At 40.2% G+C, this 17,844-nt stretch overlaps 19 non-coding genes across 19 annotated transcripts; all 19 read right to left on the minus strand.

Moving 5' to 3' along the window:
• Window positions 1-373: 373 nt before the first annotated feature.
• On the minus strand, window positions 374-445 carry trnag-ucc. Its single transcript has one exon. It is a non-coding gene; the product is annotated as a tRNA-Gly (tRNA).
• Window positions 446-1,354: 909 nt separating this feature from the next.
• Window positions 1,355-1,426, minus strand: trnag-ucc. The gene has a single exon. It is a non-coding gene; the product is annotated as a tRNA-Gly (tRNA).
• A 443-nt stretch (window positions 1,427-1,869) lies between these two features.
• trnag-ucc lies at window positions 1,870-1,941 on the minus strand. The gene has a single exon. It is a non-coding gene; the product is annotated as a tRNA-Gly (tRNA).
• A 430-nt stretch (window positions 1,942-2,371) lies between these two features.
• Window positions 2,372-2,443, minus strand: trnastop-uca. The gene has a single exon. It is a non-coding gene; the product is annotated as a tRNA-Sec (tRNA).
• A 431-nt stretch (window positions 2,444-2,874) lies between these two features.
• Window positions 2,875-2,946, minus strand: trnastop-uca. The gene has a single exon. It is a non-coding gene; the product is annotated as a tRNA-Sec (tRNA).
• A 443-nt stretch (window positions 2,947-3,389) lies between these two features.
• Window positions 3,390-3,461, minus strand: trnag-ucc. The gene has a single exon. It is a non-coding gene; the product is annotated as a tRNA-Gly (tRNA).
• Window positions 3,462-4,601: 1,140 nt separating this feature from the next.
• On the minus strand, window positions 4,602-4,673 carry trnag-ucc. The gene has a single exon. It is a non-coding gene; the product is annotated as a tRNA-Gly (tRNA).
• A 1,448-nt stretch (window positions 4,674-6,121) lies between these two features.
• Window positions 6,122-6,193, minus strand: trnag-ucc. The gene has a single exon. It is a non-coding gene; the product is annotated as a tRNA-Gly (tRNA).
• A 487-nt stretch (window positions 6,194-6,680) lies between these two features.
• trnag-ucc lies at window positions 6,681-6,752 on the minus strand. The gene has a single exon. It is a non-coding gene; the product is annotated as a tRNA-Gly (tRNA).
• Window positions 6,753-7,431: 679 nt separating this feature from the next.
• trnag-ucc lies at window positions 7,432-7,503 on the minus strand. The gene has a single exon. It is a non-coding gene; the product is annotated as a tRNA-Gly (tRNA).
• Window positions 7,504-7,699: 196 nt separating this feature from the next.
• Window positions 7,700-7,771, minus strand: trnag-ucc. The gene has a single exon. It is a non-coding gene; the product is annotated as a tRNA-Gly (tRNA).
• A 442-nt stretch (window positions 7,772-8,213) lies between these two features.
• trnastop-uca lies at window positions 8,214-8,285 on the minus strand. The gene has a single exon. It is a non-coding gene; the product is annotated as a tRNA-Sec (tRNA).
• Window positions 8,286-8,448: 163 nt separating this feature from the next.
• trnastop-uca lies at window positions 8,449-8,520 on the minus strand. Its single transcript has one exon. It is a non-coding gene; the product is annotated as a tRNA-Sec (tRNA).
• A 196-nt stretch (window positions 8,521-8,716) lies between these two features.
• trnag-ucc lies at window positions 8,717-8,788 on the minus strand. The gene has a single exon. It is a non-coding gene; the product is annotated as a tRNA-Gly (tRNA).
• Window positions 8,789-9,220: 432 nt separating this feature from the next.
• Window positions 9,221-9,292, minus strand: trnag-ucc. The gene has a single exon. It is a non-coding gene; the product is annotated as a tRNA-Gly (tRNA).
• A 197-nt stretch (window positions 9,293-9,489) lies between these two features.
• On the minus strand, window positions 9,490-9,561 carry trnag-ucc. The gene has a single exon. It is a non-coding gene; the product is annotated as a tRNA-Gly (tRNA).
• Window positions 9,562-10,000: 439 nt separating this feature from the next.
• On the minus strand, window positions 10,001-10,072 carry trnag-ucc. The gene has a single exon. It is a non-coding gene; the product is annotated as a tRNA-Gly (tRNA).
• A 1,211-nt stretch (window positions 10,073-11,283) lies between these two features.
• On the minus strand, window positions 11,284-11,355 carry trnag-ucc. Its single transcript has one exon. It is a non-coding gene; the product is annotated as a tRNA-Gly (tRNA).
• A 208-nt stretch (window positions 11,356-11,563) lies between these two features.
• On the minus strand, window positions 11,564-11,635 carry trnag-ucc. Its single transcript has one exon. It is a non-coding gene; the product is annotated as a tRNA-Gly (tRNA).
• Between the last annotated feature and the right edge of the window lie 6,209 nt (window positions 11,636-17,844).

Genomic DNA, 17,844 nt, shown 5'->3' on the forward strand with positions numbered 1-17,844 from the left:
TACTTAAAGTCACCACTATACCACCATTGCTTTGGTTAAGAGGTTTTTTGCCGGTTTCATCAGACTGGATTCTCATGCATCAAAGTTCAGTATAGAAGTAACAACTGCGATGGCTGGGAATCGAACCCAGGTCAACTGCTTGGAAGGCAGCTATTCTCATCACTATACCACCATCACAAGCTACTGCATTGCATTGTTGCCAATTTCAAAGGTTTATGATAAAAGTAAACATGGATTTAAAATTATGCATACTGCTGAATTGCTGGGAATGTGTATTTGCCGGTCTTCCTTATTACAATGTTTAGCCAAAGACCCTAATTTGAACCATCATTCTGGCTTCTCATGCATCAAAGTTTAGTATAGAAGAAACAACTGCGATGGCTGGGAATCGAACCCAGGTCAACTGCTTGGAAGGCAGCTATGTTCACCACTATACCACCATCGCTACACAAAAAGACTTTTCATTGCATAGTTTCCAATTTCTCTGAAAGGTTTATGCCAAAAGCAATCCTGCATTTAAAATGAAGCATACTGCTGAATTGTTAGGAAAAAGATTTTGACGGTGTTCTCTTTTACAATTTTTAGCCAAAGACCCTAATTTGAACCATCATTCTGGCTTCTCATGCATCAACGTTCAGTATAGAAGAAACAACTGCGATGGATGGGAATCGAACCCAGGTCAACTGCTTGGAAGGCAGCTATGCTCACCACTATACCACCATCACAAACTTCTGCATTGCATTGTTGCCAATTTCAAAGGTTTATGCCAAAAGTAAACATGGATTTAAAATTATGCATACTGCTGAATTGCTGGGAATGTGTATTTGCCGGTCTTCCCTATTAAAATGTTTAGCCAAAGACCCTATTTTGAACCTTCATTCTGGCTTATCATGCATCAAAGCTCAGTATAGAAGAAACAACTGCGATGGCTGGGACTCGAACCCAGGTCAACTGTTTGGAAGGCAGCTATGCTCACCACTATACCACCATTGCTTTGGTTAAGAGGTTTTTTGCCGGTTTCATCAGACTGGATTTTCATGCATCAAAGTTCAGTATAGAAGTAACACTGCGATGGCTGGGAATCGAACCCAGGTCAACTGAATGGAAGGCAGCTATGCTCACCACTATACCACTATACCACTATCACTAGACAAAAGCTTTTTCATTGCATAGCTTCCAATTTTTCGGAAAGGTTTATGACAAAAGTAATCCTGCATTTAAAATGAAGCATACTGCTGAATTGTTGGGAAAAAGATTTTAACGGTGTTCCCTTTTACAATTTTTAGCCAACGACCCTAATTTGAACCATCATTCTGGCTTCTCATGCATCAAAGTTCAGTATAGAAGAAACAACTGCGATGGCTGGGAATCGAACCCAGGTCAACTGCTTGGAAGGCAGCTATGCTCACCACTATACCACCATCGCTACACAAAAAGCATTTTCATTGCATAGTTGCCTATTTCTCCGACCGTTGATACTAAATTTACTAAAAGTCACCACTATACCACCATTGCTTTGCTTAAGAGGTTTTTTGCCGGTTTCATCAGACTGGATTCTCATGCATCAAAGTTCAGTATAGAAGTAACAACTGCGATGGCTGGGAATCAAACCCAGGTCAACTGCTTGGAAGGCATTTATGCTCACCACTTTACCACCATCGCAAGACAAAAGCTTTTTCATTGCATAGTTTCCAATTTCTCCGAAAGGTTTATGCCAAAAGCAATCCTGCATTTAAAATGAAGCATACTGCTGAATTGTTGGGAAAAAGATTTTAACGGTGTTCCCTTTTAAAATGTTTAGCCAAAGACCCTAATTTGAACCATCATTCTGGCTTCTCATGCATCAAAGTTCAGTATAGAAGAAACAACTGCGATGGCTGGGAATCGAACCCAGGTCAACTGCTTGGAAGGCAGCTATAATCACCATTATACCACCATCGCTACACAAAAAGCATTTTCATTCCATAGTTGCCTTTTTCTCCGACCGCTGTTACTATTTACTAAAAGTCACCACAATACCACCATTGCTTTGGTTAAGAGGTTTTTGTCCGGTTTCATCAGACTGGATTCTCATGCATCAAAGTTCAGTATAGAAGTAACAAATGCGATGTCTGGGAATCGAACCCAGGTCAACTGCTTGGAAGGCAGCTATGCTCACCACTATACCACCATCACAAGCTTCTGCATTGCATTGTTGCCAATTTCAAAGGTTTATGCCAAAAGTAAACATGGATTTAAAATTATGAATACTGCTGAATTGCTGGGAATGTGTATTTGCCGGTCTTCCTTATTACAATGTTTAGCCAAACACCCTATTTTGAACCATCATTCTGGCTTCTCATGCATCAAAGTTTAGTATAGAAGAAACAACTGCGATGGCTGGGAATCGAACCCAGGTCAACTGCTTTGAAGGCAGCTATGCTCACCACTATACCGCCATAGCTACACAAAAGTATTTTCATTGCATAGTTGCCTATTTCTCGGACCGTTGATACTAAATGTACTTAAAGTCACCACTATACCACCATTGCTTTGGTTAAGAGGTTTTTTGCCGGTTTCATCAGACTGGATTCTCATGCATCAAAGTTCAGTATAGAAGTAACAACTGCGATGGCTGGGAATCGAACCCAGGTCAACTGTTTGGAAGGCAGCTATGCTCATCACTATACCACCATCACAAGCTACTGCATTGCATTGTTGCCAATTTCAAAGGTTTATGCCAAAAGTAAACATGGATTTAAAATTATGAATACTGCTGAATTGCTGGGAATGTGTATTTGCCGGTCTTCCTTATTACAATGTTTAGCCAAACACCCTATTTTGAACCATCATTCTGGCTTCTCATGCATCAAAGTTTAGTATAGAAGAAACAACTGCGATGGCTGGGAATCGAACCCAGGTCAACTGCTTTGAAGGCAGCTATGCTCACCACTATACCGCCATAGCTACACAAAAGTATTTTCATTGCATAGTTGCCTATTTCTCGGACCGTTGATACTAAATGTACTTAAAGTCACCACTATACCACCATTGCTTTGGTTAAGAGGTTTTTTGCCGGTTTCATCAGACTGGATTCTCATGCATCAAAGTTCAGTATAGAAGTAACAACTGCGATGGCTGGGAATCGAACCCAGGTCAACTGTTTGGAAGGCAGCTATGTTCACCACTATACCACCATCGCTACACAAAAATACTTTTCATTGCATAGTTTCCAATTTCTCTGAAAGGTTTATGCCAAAATCAATCCTGCATTTAAAATGAAGCATACTGCTGAATTGTTAGGAAAAAGATTTTGACGGTGTTCTCTTTTACAATTTTTAGCCAAAGACCCTAATTTGAACCATCATTCTGGCTTCTCATGCATCAACGTTCAGTATAGAAGAAACAACTGCGATGGCTGGGAATCGAACCCAGGTCAACTGCTTGGAAGGCAGCTATGCTCACCACTATACCACCATCACAAACTTCTGCATTGCATTGTTGCCAATTTCAAAGGTTTATGCCAAAAGTAAACATGGATTTAAAATTATGCATACTGCTGAATTGCTGGGAATGTGTATTTGCCGGTCTTCCCTATTAAAATGTTTAGCCAAAGACCCTATTTTGAACCTTCATTCTGGCTTATCATGCATCAAAGCTCAGTATAGAAGAAACAACTGCGATGGCTGGGACTCGAACCCAGGTCAACTGTTTGGAAGGCAGCTATGCTCACCACTATACCACCATTGCTTTGGTTAAGAGGTTTTTTGCCGGTTTCATCAGACTGGATTCTCATGCATCAAAGTTCAGTATAGAAGTAACACTGCGATGGCTGGGAATCGAACCCAGGTCAACTGAATGGAAGGCAGCTATGCTCACCACTATACCACTATACCACTATCACTAGACAAAAGCTTTTTCATTGCATAGCTTCCAATTTTTCGGAAAGGTTTATGACAAAAGTAATCCTGCATTTAAAATGAAGCATACTGCTGAATTGTTGGGAAAAAGATTTTAACGGTGTTCCCTTTTACAATTTTTAGCCAACGACCCTAATTTGAACCATCATTCTGGCTTCTCATGCATCAAAGCTCAGTATAGAAGAAACAACTGCGATGGCTGGGACTCAAACCCAGGTCAACTGTTTGGAAGGCAGCTATGCTCACCACTATACCACCATCGCTACACAAAAAGTAACTTCATGTTTTCATTGCATATATGCCTATTTCTCCGACCGTTGATACTACATTTACTAAAGGTCACCACTATACCACCATTGCTTCGGTTAAGAGGTGTTTTGCCGGTTTCATCAGACTGGATTCTCATGCATCAAAGTTCAGTATAGAAGTAACACTGCGATGGCTGGGAATCGAACCCAGGTCATCTGCTTGGAAGGCAGCTATGCTCACCACTATACCACCATCACAAGCTTCTGCATTGCATTGTTGCCAATTTCAAAGGTTTATGCCAAAAGTAAACATGGATTTAAAATTATGCATACTGCTGAATTGCTGGGAATGTGTATTTGCCGGTCTTCCCTATTACAATGTTTAGCCAAAGACCCTATTTTGAACCTTCATTCTGGCTTATCATGCATCAAAGCTCAGTATAGAAGAAACAACTGCGATGGCTGGGAATCGAACCCAGGTCAACTGCTTGGAAGGCAGCTATGCTCACCACTATACCACCATCGCTACACAAAAAGTATTTCCATTGCATAGTTGCCTATTTCTCCGACCGTTGATACTAAATGTACTAAAAGTCACCACTGTACCACCATTGCTTCGGTTAAGAGGTTTTTTGCCGGTTTCATCAGACTGGATTCTCATGCATCAAAGTTCAGTATAGAAGTAACAACTGCGATGGCTGGGAATCAAACCCAGGTCAACTGCTTGGAAGGCATTTATGCTCACCACTTTACCACCATCGCAAGACAAAAGCTTTTTCATTGCATAGTTTCCAATTTCTCCGAAAGGTTTATGCCAAAAGCAATCCTGCATTTAAAATGAAGCATACTGCTGAATTGTTGGGAAAAAGATTTTAACGGTGTTCCCTTTTAAAATGTTTAGCCAAAGACCCTAATTTGAACCATCATTCTGGCTTCTCATGCATCAAAGTTCAGTATAGAAGAAACAACTGCGATGGCTGGGAATCGAACCCAGGTCAACTGCTTGGAAGGCAGCTATAATCACCATTATACCACCATCGTTACACAAAAAGCATTTTCATTGCATAGTTGCCTTTTTCTCCGACCGCTGTTACTATTTACTAAAAGTCACCACAATACCACCATTGCTTTGGTTAAGAGGTTTTTGTCCGGTTTCATCAGACTGGATTCTCATGCATCAAAGTTCAGTATAGAAGTAACAAATGCGATGTCTGGGAATCGAACCCAGGTCAACTGCTTGGAAGGCAGCTATGCTCACCACTATACCACCATCACAAGCTTCTGCATTGCATTGTTGCCAATTTCAAAGGTTTATGCCAAAAGTAAACATGGATTTAAAATTATGAATACTGCTGAATTGCTGGGAATGTGTATTTGCCGGTCTTCCTTATTACAATGTTTAGCCAAACACCCTATTTTGAACCATCATTCTGGCTTCTCATGCATCAAAGTTTAGTATAGAAGAAACAACTGCGATGGCTGGTAATCGAACCCAGGTCAACTGCTTTGAAGGCAGCTATGCTCATCACTATACCGCCATAGCTACACAAAAGTATTTTCATTGCATAGTTGCCTATTTCTCGGACCAATGATACTAAATTTACTTAAAGTCACCACTATACCACCATTGCTTTGGTTAAGAGGTTTTTTGCCGGTTTCATCAGACTGGATTCTCATGCATCAAAGTTCAGTATAGAAGTAACAACTGCGATGGCTGGGAATCGAACCCAGGTCAACTGTTTGGAAGGCAGCTATGCTCATCACTATACCACCATCACAAGCTACTGCATTGCATTGTTGCCAATTTCAAAGGTTTATGCCAAAAGTAAACATGGATTTAAAATTATGCATACTGCTGAATTGCTGGGAATGTGTATTTGGCGGTCTTCCTTATTACAATGTTTAGCCAAAGACCCTAATTTGAACCATCATTCTGGCTTCTCATGCATCAAAGTTTAGTATAGAAGAAACAACTGCGATGGCTGGGAATCGAACCCAGGTCAACTGCTTGGAAGGCAGCTATGTTCACCACTATACCACCATCGCTACACAAAAAGACTTTTCATTGCATAGTTTCCAATTTCTCTGAAAGGTTTATGCCAAAAGCAATCCTGCATTTAAAATGAAGCATACTGCTGAATTGTTAGGAAAAAGATTTTGACGGTGTTCTCTTTTACAATTTTTAGCCAAAGACCCTAATTTGAACCATCATTCTGGCTTCTCATGCATCAACGTTCAGTATAGAAGAAACAACTGCGATGGCTGGGAATCGAACCCAGGTCAACTGAATGGAAGGCAGCTATGCTCACCACTATAGCACTATCACTAGACAAAAGCTTTTTCATTGCATAGCTTCCAATTTTTCGGAAAGGTTTATGACAAAAGTAATCCTGCATTTAAAATGAAGCATACTGCCGAATTGTTGGGAAAAAGATTTTAACGGTGTTCCCTTTTACAATTTTTAGCCAACGACCCTAATTTGAACCATCATTCTGGCTTCTCATGCATCAAAGTTCAGTATAGAAGAAACAACTGCGATGGCTGGGAATCGAACCCAGGTCAACTGCTTGGAAGGCAGCTATGCTCACCACTATACCACCATCCCTACACAAAAAGCATTTTCATTGCATAGTTGCCTATTTCTCCGACCGTTGATACTAAATTTACTAAAAGTCACCACTATACCACCATTGCTTTGCTTAAGAGGTTTTTTACCGGTTTCATCAGACTGGATTCTCATGCATCAAAGTTCAGTATAGAAGTAACAACTGCGATGGCTGGGAATCAAACCCAGGTCAACTGCTTGGAAGGCATTTATGCTCACCACTTTACCACCATCGCAAGACAAAAGCTTTTTCATTGCATAGTTTCCAATTTCTCCGAAAGGTTTATGCCAAAAGCAATCCTGCATTTAAAATGAAGCATACTGCTGAATTGTTGGGAAAAAGATTTTAACGGTGTTCCATTTTACAATTTTTAGCCAAAGACCCTAATTTGAACCATCATTCTGGCTTCTCATGCATCAAAGTTCAGTATAGAAGAAACAACTGCGATGGCTGGGAATCGAACACAGGTCAACTGCTTGGAAGGCAGCTATGCTCACCATTATACCACCATCACTACACAAAAAGCATTTTCATTGCATAGTTGCCTTTTTCTCCGACCGCTGTTACTACATTTACTAAAAGTCACCACAATACCACCATTGCTTTGGTTAAGAGGTTTTTGTCCGGTTTCATCAGACTGGATTCTCATGCATCAAAGTTCAGTATAGAAGTAACAACTGCGATGGCTGGGAATCGAACCCAGGTCAACTGCTTGGAAGGCAGCTATGCTCACCACTATACCACCATCACAAGCTTCTGCATTGCATTGTTGCCAATTTCAAAGGTTTATGCCAAAAGTAAACATGGATTTAAAATTATGAATACTGCTGAATTGCTGGGAATGTGTATTTGCCGGTCTTCCTTATTACAATGTTTAGCCAAACACCCTATTTTGAACCATCATTCTGGCTTCTCATGCATCAAAGTTTAGTATAGAAGAAACAACTGCGATGGCTGGGAATCGAACCCAGGTCAACTGCTTGGAAGGCAGCTATGCTCCCCACTATACCACCATCGCTACACAAAAGTATTTTCATTGCATAGTTGCCTATTTCTCCGACCGTTGATACTAAATGTACTAAACGTCACCACTATACCACCATTGCTTCGGTTAAGAGGTTTTTTGCTGGTTTCATCAGACTGGATTCTCATGCATCAAAGTTCAGTATAGAAGTAACAACTGCGAAGGCTGGGAATCGAACCCAGGTCAACTGCTTGGAAGGCATTTATGCTCACCACTTTACCACCATCGCAAGACAAAAGCTTTTTCATTGCATAGTTTCCAATTTCTCCGAAAGGTTTATGCCAAAAGCAATCCTGCATTTAAAATGAAGCATACTGCTGAATTGTTGGAAAAAAGATTTTGACGGTGTTCCCTTTTACAATTTTTAGCCAAAGACCCTAATTTGAACCATCATTCTGGCTTCTCATGCATCAAAGTTCAGTATAGAAGAAACAACTGCGATGGCTGGGAATCGAACCCAGGTCAACTGCTTTGAAGGCAGCTATGCTCACCACTATACCGCCATCGCTACACAAAAGTATTTTCATTGCATAGTTGCCTATTTCTCCGACCATTGATACTAAATGTACTAAAAGTCACCACTATACCACCATTGCTTTGGTTAAGAGGTTTTTGTCTGGTTTCATCAGACTGGATTATAATGCATTACAGTTCAGTATAGAAGTAACAACTGCGATGGCTGGGAATCGAACCCAGGTCAACTGCTTTGAAGGCAGCTATGCTCACCACTATACCACCATCACAAGCTTCTGCATTGCATTGTTGCCAATTTCAAAGGTTTATGCCAAAAGTAAACATGGATTTAAAATTATGCATACCGCTGAATTGCTGGGAATGTGTATTTGCCGGTCTTCCCTATTACAATGTTTAGCCAAAGAACCTATTTTGAACCTTCATTCTGGCTTATCATGCATCAAAGCTCAGTATAGAAGAAACAACTGCGATGGCTGGGAATCGAACCCAGGTCAACTGCTTGGAAGGCAGCTATGCTCACCACTATACCACAATCGCTACACAAAAAGAATTTTCATTGCATAGTTGCCTATTTCCCCGACCGTTGATACTAAATGTACTTAAAGTCACCACTATACCACCATTGCTTTGGTTAAGAGGTTTTTTGCCGGTTTCATCAGACTGGATTCTCATGCATCAAAGTTCAGTATAGAAGTAACAACTGCGATGGCTGGGAATCGAACCCAGGTCAACTGCTTGGAAGGCAGCTATGCTCATCACTATACCACCATCACAAGCTACTGCATTGCATTGTTGCCAATTTCAAAGGTTTATGCCAAAAGTAAACATGGATTTAAAATTATGCATACTGCTGAATTGCTGGGAATGTGTATTTGCCGGTCTTCCTTATTACAATGTTTAGCCAAAGACCCTAATTTGAACCATCATTCTGGCTTCTCATGCATCAAAGTTTAGTATAGAAGAAACAACTGCGATGGCTGGGAATCGAACCCAGGTCAACTGCTTGGAAGGCAGCTATGTTCACCACTATACCACCATCGCTACACAAAAAGACTTTTCATTGCATAGTTTCCAATTTCTCTGAAAGGTTTATGCCAAAAGCAATCCTGCATTTAAAATGAAGCATACTGCTGAATTGTTAGGAAAAAGATTTTGACGGTGTTCTCTTTTACAATTTTTAGCCAAAGACCCATCATTCTGGCTTCTCATGCATCAACGTTCAGTATAGAAGAAACAACTGCGATGGCTGGGAATCGAACCCAGGTCAACTGCTTGGAAGGCAGCTATGCTCACCACTATACCACCATCACAAACTTCTGCATTGCATTGTTGCCAATTTCAAAGGTTTATGCCAAAAGTAAACATGGATTTAAAATTATGCATACTGCTGAATTGCTGGGAATGTGTATTTGCCGGTCTTCCCTATTAAAATGTTTAGCCAAAGACCCTATTTTGAACCTTCATTCTGGCTTATCATGCATCAAAGCTCAGTATAGAAGAAACAACTGCGATGGCTGGGACTCGAACCCAGGTCAACTGTTTGGAAGGCAGCTATGCTCACCACTATACCACCATCGCTACACAAAAAGTAACTTCATGTTTTCATTGCATATATGCCTATTTCTCCGACCGTTGATACTACATTTACTAAAGGTCACCACTATACCACCATTGCTTCGGTTAAGAGGTTTTTTGCCGGTTTCATCAGACTGGATTCTCATGCATCAAAGTTCAGTATAGAAGTAACACTGCGATGGCTGGGAATCGAACCCAGGTCAACTGCTTGGAAGGCAGCTATGCTCACCACTATACCACCATCGCTACACAAAAAGCATTTTCATTGCATAGTTGCCTATTTCTCCGACCGTTGATACTAAATGTACTAAAAGTCACCACTGTACCACCATTGCTTCGGTTTAGAGGTTTTTTGCCGGTTTCATCAGACTGGATTCTCATGCATCAAAGTTCAGTATAGAAGTAACACTGCGATGGCTGGGAATCGAACCCAGGTCAACTGCTTGGAAGGCAGCTATGCTCCTCACTATACCACCATCACAAGCTACTGCATTGCATTGTTGCCAATTTCAAAGGTTTATGCCAAAAGTAAACATGGATTTAAAATTATGCATACTGCTGAATTGCTGGGAATGTGTATTTGCCGGTCTTCCCTATTACAATGTTTAGCCAAAGACCCTATTTTGAACCATCATTCTGGCTTCTCATGCATCAAAGTTTAGTATAGAAGTAACAACTGCGATGGCTGGGAATCGAACCCAGGTCAACTGTTTGGAAGGCAGCTATGCTCACCACTATACCACCATCACTAGACAAAAAGTATTTTCATTGCATAGTTTCCAATTTCTCCGAAAGGTTTATGCCAAAAGCAATCCTGCATTTAAAATGAAGCATACTGCTGAATTGTTGGAAAAAAGATTTTGACGGTGTTCCCTTTTACAATTTGTAGCCAAAGACCCTAATTTGAACCATCATTCTGGCTTCTCATGTATCAAAGTTCAGTAAAGAAGAAACAACTGCGATGGCTGGGAATTGAAACCAGGTTAACTGCTTGGAAGGCAGCTATGCTCACCACTATACCATCATCGCTACACAAAGCTTTTCATTGCATAGTTGCATATTTCTCCGACCGTTGATGCTAAATGTACTTAAAGTCACCACTATACCACCATTGCTTTGGTTAAGAGGTTTTTTGCCGGTTTCATCAGACTGGATTCTCATGCATCAAAGTTCAGTATAGAAGTAACACTGCGATGGCTGGGAATCGAACCCAGGTCAACTGCTTGGAAGGCAGCTATGTTCATCACTATACCACCATCACAAGCTACTGCATTGCATTGTTGCCAATTTCAAAGGTTTATGCCAAAAGTAAACATGGATTTAAAATTATGCATACTGCTGAATTGCTGGGAATGTGTATTTGCCGGTCTTCCCTATTACAATGTTTAGCCAAAGACCCTATTTTGAACCATCATTCTGGCTTCTCATGCATCAAAGTTTAGTATAGAAGAAACAACTGCGATGGCTGGGAATCGAACCCAGGTCAACTGTTTGGAAGGCAGCTATGCTCACCACTATACCACCATCGCTACACAAAAAGACTTTTCATTGAATAGTTTCCAATTTCTCCGAAAGGTTTATGCCAAAAGCAATCCTGCATTTAAAATGAAGCATACTGCTGAATTGTTGGGAAAAAGATTTTGACGGTGTTCCCTTTTACAATTTTTGGCCAAAGACCCTAATTTGAACCATCATTCTGGCTTCTCATGCATCAAAGTTCAGTAAAGAAGAAACAACTGCGATGGCTGGGAATTGAACCCAGGTTAACTGCTTGGAAGGCAGCTATGCTCACCACTATACCACCATCGCTACACAAAGCTTTTCATTGCATAGTTGCATATTTCTCCGACCGTTGATGCTAAATGTACTTAAAGTCACCACTATACCACCATTGCTCTGGTTAAGAGGTTTTTGTCCGGTTTCATCAGACTGGATTCTCATGCACTTCACTGGCTTTTTCATTGCATAGTTTCCAATTTCTCTGAAAGGTTTATGCCAAAAGTAATCCTGCATTTAAAATTATGCATACTGCTGAATTGGTTTGACATGTTTTTTGACGGTCTTCCCTATTATCATTCTTAGCCAAACACCCTAATGTGGACATTCTGACTGACTTCTCATGCATCAAAGTTCAGTATAGAAGAAATACCTGTGATGGCTGGGAATCGAACCCAGGTCAGCTGCTTGGAGGGCAGCTATGCCCACCACTATACCACCATCGCTACACAAAAGCTTTTTCATTGCATAGTTTCCAATTTCTCCGAAAGGTTTATGACAAAAGTTATACTGCATTTAAAATGACGCATACTGCTGAATTGTTGGGAATGTGTATTTGCCGGTCTTCCCTATTACAATGTTTAGCCAAAGACCCTAATTTGAACCATCTCATGCATCAAAGTTCAGTATAGAAGAAACAACTGCGATGGCTGGGAATCTAACACAGGTCAACTGCTGCAAAAACGCCCTGTCAAATGTAAGGCCAAACGTTCTAGATATAAGCATGCTTGCACTTAAAACAAGCACATTTGGCTTCCAGTGCAGTAAGCAAATTTCACTTGATAAGATGTCTTAAAACAAGTCAGGCTGTCCGACTATCATTATAGCACATACAATCTTAAAATAAGATTAAAAAGACTAATTTCAAGCAATCTAGTTAAGCCTATTTAATGCAAAAGAAGCCTATTATCACTCAAAACTAGGGTACTTTTAGCATCAAATGACTTAAAATGAGATTTAGGGAGACGTGTGGCGCAGTGGGTAGTGCGTTGGGATCAGGGGAGCATAGGTTCAAACCCCACTGCAGTCAGCATGTCGTTGTGTCCCTGAAGACACCAGAGTATTGAGTATGTAAGTCGCTTTGGATAAAAGCGATAACAAGTTACATGTAATGAAATTCTTGTTTTTAGGGAGCTAAATTAGAACACATGCTCTTAAAATAAGTAAACATGACAATTCTTTCAAAAAACACGTTTTTATTAAGTCAGTCCATAACAAACAGGATCATTTATTAAATGAACAAAGCTCTTCAACATATATACATCCTCATAGAACTTACAAACATTGGACACAGAATTCAAGTTCTCTACTTTTTTGTGAATTCTGCCCATTCAGCTATTGCTTTTTTGTATGAATGAGTAAGGTCACGCTCGTGAATACTGTCCTTCAGTACCTCAGTCTGGATGACGGATAGGAGAGTAGCAACACATTTGGGGTAGGTGAGGTGGAAGGTGTTAAAACACCCCATCAGGATGAGTGGAGCCTCGTGCATCATTTCCCTAGGTAGGGTCATCAGTGGGATTTTGCCAACAGCCAGGAGGAGGTTAGTAGAGTCTAGGATGACTGGACTGGTGATGGGCCGTTTCTGGAGAAACGTATTGGGGTCCTCGGATGGCTGAGAGCAACAAAGTAGAAAAAAATTAAACCTCAAGGAATATCAAGTTTTATTTCAGTTTAACTGATACTGACTCAGACTCACCTCAAGAACATGGAATAGTGCCTCACTTGCTGACCCAAGCTTTTTGGATGGGGCAGTTGGCGAAGGAAACATTGAGGGAAGTGCCTTCATCAAAGCAATCGCTTGTCCAGCTGAAAAACAACATGGATACATGATCAAATGCATTGTGCTTGTTTTTGTTAGGCAATTTGACTTTGACATTAAGTGTTGTGTAACTGAAAAGTAAGCACAAAAGCAAAACAATTGTTCTGTGCAGAGCCCAAGGGAGTATAAGCTAATCATGGAAAAACTATGCTGTTGGTGAACGACAGTATCCCTGAAGCGACATGAATCTTAATGTCACCTTGGGAAATTGTACATAAACTGGTGCTACTTTTTTTTCAAAATTGGCCTGAATGTTGCGCTAACACAGAGAGCGTGGGATCACCAAAATCAAACGGTTCTCCTAGGGATATTGAATGTGCACAGCGAAATGAAAGAGTGAAATAAAAACGATTGCAGTTATTGGATCAGCAAACTGAAAGTTTGGCTGGATAGTGGGGGGGCAGCGGTCGGGGTGAATTTATAATATCCCTGACACTTTCACTGCAGGGGATATAAAAAGCACTTGTCAGTTGCACAAGGGAATGCAAAACAATAAGGGTCACCTGTATGCATGACATAAGGTAGTAGTGTTTAAACCCTCTAGTGACCACTACTACCTTATAACTACCATTTTGCCATAATTCAGTCATCAAAAAGGAGATCCTGTCCTATCAAAATAATGAAAATAAGCTAATACAATTACATCCCATGCGGCCATGAAATGGTCACCCCCAACCTATAAAACATCAGTGTTATCTATACATTATGCTTACATTTATCCAGACCCATTGGTGGCTTCAACGACTTGTTCCACACTCCAAAGAACAGCGCATTTCCGCAAAAGCTTTCCCATCTGGCTTTGATCTGGTCAGTGAAGTTCTTGTTGCCTGCCTCTAGAATTCGGCCCATCTCTACCAAAACCTGAGTGTAAAAATCAATAGAACTTTGATACAGAGAAAACAGCAAACAGATGTTAGATGTCTAAATAATTAACAAGAGATTTACCTTTTAAGAGTGACACAGTTGTGTCATCAAATCTATCCATCTCACCATGAAGAAGCATTCTGTAATTTACAGGAAAAGACGGCCACTGTCATTTTAAAAGTCAACCCCAAAAAATCACATTAAAAAGGCATCAGACACTAAATTGTAAAATTGCTGTGATTCACTATGAACTAGCTAGGTCGACGTTAGCTAGTCTACCACCACCCTTTGCGTTTTTAACTAACTGCTAGCTTTTAACAGATACAATTACTGAATACCAAAATAAAACGTATGATATTAACGTCGGCTAATTTTGTGTTCCTTACAGACAGTGTATTTATCTGAGAGTAGTTAACGTTAGCTAGCTTAATTTTTACATACCCCATTAGTGAGGTTAAGGTTAGCTAGCAACACGTGCTTCGTAGTTAGCTAGCTATCTTAGCTAACAATTAACCAATGAATGTACTAATACTTAATAAATTGAAAGCACTAATATGTTACATATGCCTATTGACTTTTATTCCTACGTTCAGTTACTAACGTTACCTTAACTGCACTTCTTGGTCGCTGTCCTGCCTCTCTGGTGAAGGTGAACTGAACAACGTGTTACATTCCGCTGGCGCTTGGCTTGTGGTGCGTTCAGGTGATCCTCGTGAAATAGGAAATTCCCCGTTTGCCATCATTTGGACACAAACAGCCATCCACTTGTAAACAATGAGGACTGAGGAGGATCTCTCGATGTAAATAATATAGTACTGGCATTCGTTGTTTACATCTTTTAGTGGATATTGTGATTGATCCAGCTTCTGACAAACACATGGTAAGTAAAGTCACACATTTTCCCACTTTATGAGAGATGACAAACACCACATGGATGCACATTCCAGGTTTTTCTTCTTTCAGGGCCAATGAGAAGCAGAGTAGGAGCGGGTCTTCGCATTATTAAATAATGCAGCAAGCGCCAAATTCGCACACACCTCTGAGAGCAATCGTTATAGTCGTCCACATCTGATGAAGTGTGTGAAAATTCAAGTCAAAGATATTGTGATATTTTTTTTTGTTATCCATATCGCTCAGCCATACTTGGTGTGTTAAGCTGTTCATGTTTAAATGTGTAATGTGGCATGGATTGTTTGAACATGTGTGGTGTGATAAAGGCACCATAATCTCAGAAATTAAGATATTGTTCTTTGTCCAGTATTGCTTATGCCATAGATCAGTGATTCTCAAACTTTTTTCAATAATGTACCCCCTTTGAAAAAAAAATGCAGCCATGTACCCCCTGATCAGCGCAAAAACAATTTGTTAGGGAAGAAATGCCTATATAAAGAGGTACGGTGCTGCACCATCGGTGTCTGATTTATTAAAACAACAACCTTGTAACTGAGAAACACTTAAATGCTACATTTCAAATGTTTACAATCCATCACTAAATTCATGGCAAACCAATTTTAACATCATGCAATAACACTAAGACGACATTAGTTGCATTGAACTGATCTTTTTAATAAGTTGTACTTACAATGTAGTGAAACATGGGCTTGTGCTTCACTGAGGATCTTTGTCATGCTGACAGGGAGGCCACTGCAGTTATTACACTTCGCGTTTTGAAATATGTGTAACTCTGTTAATATAAATGCTCAAACTTCCTTACTTTTCCTAAAATTGGTATTTATTTATTTTTTCAATTAACATAAAAATAAATCTCACGTACCCCCTGCAGTACTCCAACGTACCCCTAGGGGTCCGCGTACCCCCATTTGAGAACCACTGCCATAGATAATAAGAGACCAGATAACAGGGGAAAGAGACGTTGCTTGAAGGAAGAGGGAGGGGGTACTGAGTAGCTGGCAGCCCCTCCCAACAGTGTCCTCACTGCTCAGGGACCCCCACCGTGTTACCAGTTCCAGGGCAGTAACAGAGTAGAGATTGCACACCTACCTCAAGAGTCAATGTCATGCATATTATCAGTTATTCTGGTCCATATCCTTTAGGAGAGTGTGTTATGATGATTATCAGTTCATTTTTTGATTATCATTAAAATAGATGTTAATTCTTGTTTGAATTGTGTCTTTTACTGTCTTTACCAGCTGGGAAAATAACTTATGTTAAATGATCAAATGCATTGTGCTTGTTTTTGTTAGGCAATTTGACTTTGACATTAAGTGTTGTGTAACTGAAAAGTAAGCACAAAAGCAAAACAATTGTTCTGTGCAGAGCCCAAGGGAGTATAAGCTAATCATGGAAAAACTATGCTGTTGGTGAACGACAGTATCCCTGAAGCGACATGAATCTTAATGTCACCTTGGGAAATTGTACATAAACTGGTGCTACTTTTTTTTCAAAATTGGCCTGAATGTTGCGCTAACACAGAGAGCGTGGGATCACCAAAATCAAACGGTTCTCCTAGGGATATTGAATGTGCACAGCGAAATGAAAGAGTGAAATAAAAACGATTGCAGTTATTGGATCAGCAAACTGAAAGTTTGGCTGGATAGTGGGGGGGCAGCGGTCGGGGTGAATTTATAATATCCCTGACACTTTCACTGCAGGGGATATAAAAAGCACTTGTCAGTTGCACAAGGGAAAGCAAAACAATAAGGGTCACCTGTATGCATGACATAAGGTAGTAGTGTTTAAACCCTCTAGTGACCACTACTACCTTATAACTACCATTTTGCCATAATTCAGTCATCAAAAAGGAGATCCTGTCCTATCAAAATAATGAAAATAAGCTAATACAATCACATCCCATGCGGCCATGAAATGGTCACCCCCAACCTATAAAACATCAGTGTTATCTATACATTATGCTTACATTTATCCAGACCCATTGGTGGCTTCAAAGACTTGTTCCACACTCCAAAGAACAGCGCATTTCCGCAAAAGCTTTCCCATCTGGCTTTGATCTGGTCAGTGAAGTTCTTGTTGCCTGCCTCTAGAATTCGGCCCATCTCTACCAAAACCTGAGTGTAAAAATCAATAGAACTTTGATACAGAGAAAACAGCAAACAGATGTTAGATGTCTAAATAATTAACAAGAGATTTACCTTTTAAGAGTGACAGTTGTGTCATCAAATCTATCCATCTCACCATGAAGAAGCATTCTGTAATTTACAGGAAAAGACGGCCACTGTCATTTTAAAAGTCAACCCCAAAAAAATCACATTAAAAAGGCATCAGACACTAAATTGTAAAATTGCTGTGATTCACTATGAACTAGCTAGGTCGACGTTAGCTAGTCTACCACCACCCTTTGCGTTTTTAACTAACTGCTAGCTTTTAACAGATACAATTACTGAATACCAAAATAAAACGTATGATATTAACGTCGGCTAATTTTGTGTTCCTTACAGACAGTGTATTTATCTGAGAGTAGTTAACGTTAGCTAGCTTAATTTTTACATACCCCATTAGTGAGGTTAAGGTTAGCTAGCAACACGTACTTCGTAGTTAGCTAGCTATCTTAGCTAATTCAGCTAACAATTAACCAATG

Source organism: Gymnodraco acuticeps, unplaced genomic scaffold, assembly GCF_902827175.1.
Source record: "Gymnodraco acuticeps unplaced genomic scaffold, fGymAcu1.1, whole genome shotgun sequence".
Classification (NCBI taxonomy): domain Eukaryota; kingdom Metazoa; phylum Chordata; class Actinopteri; order Perciformes; family Bathydraconidae; genus Gymnodraco; species Gymnodraco acuticeps.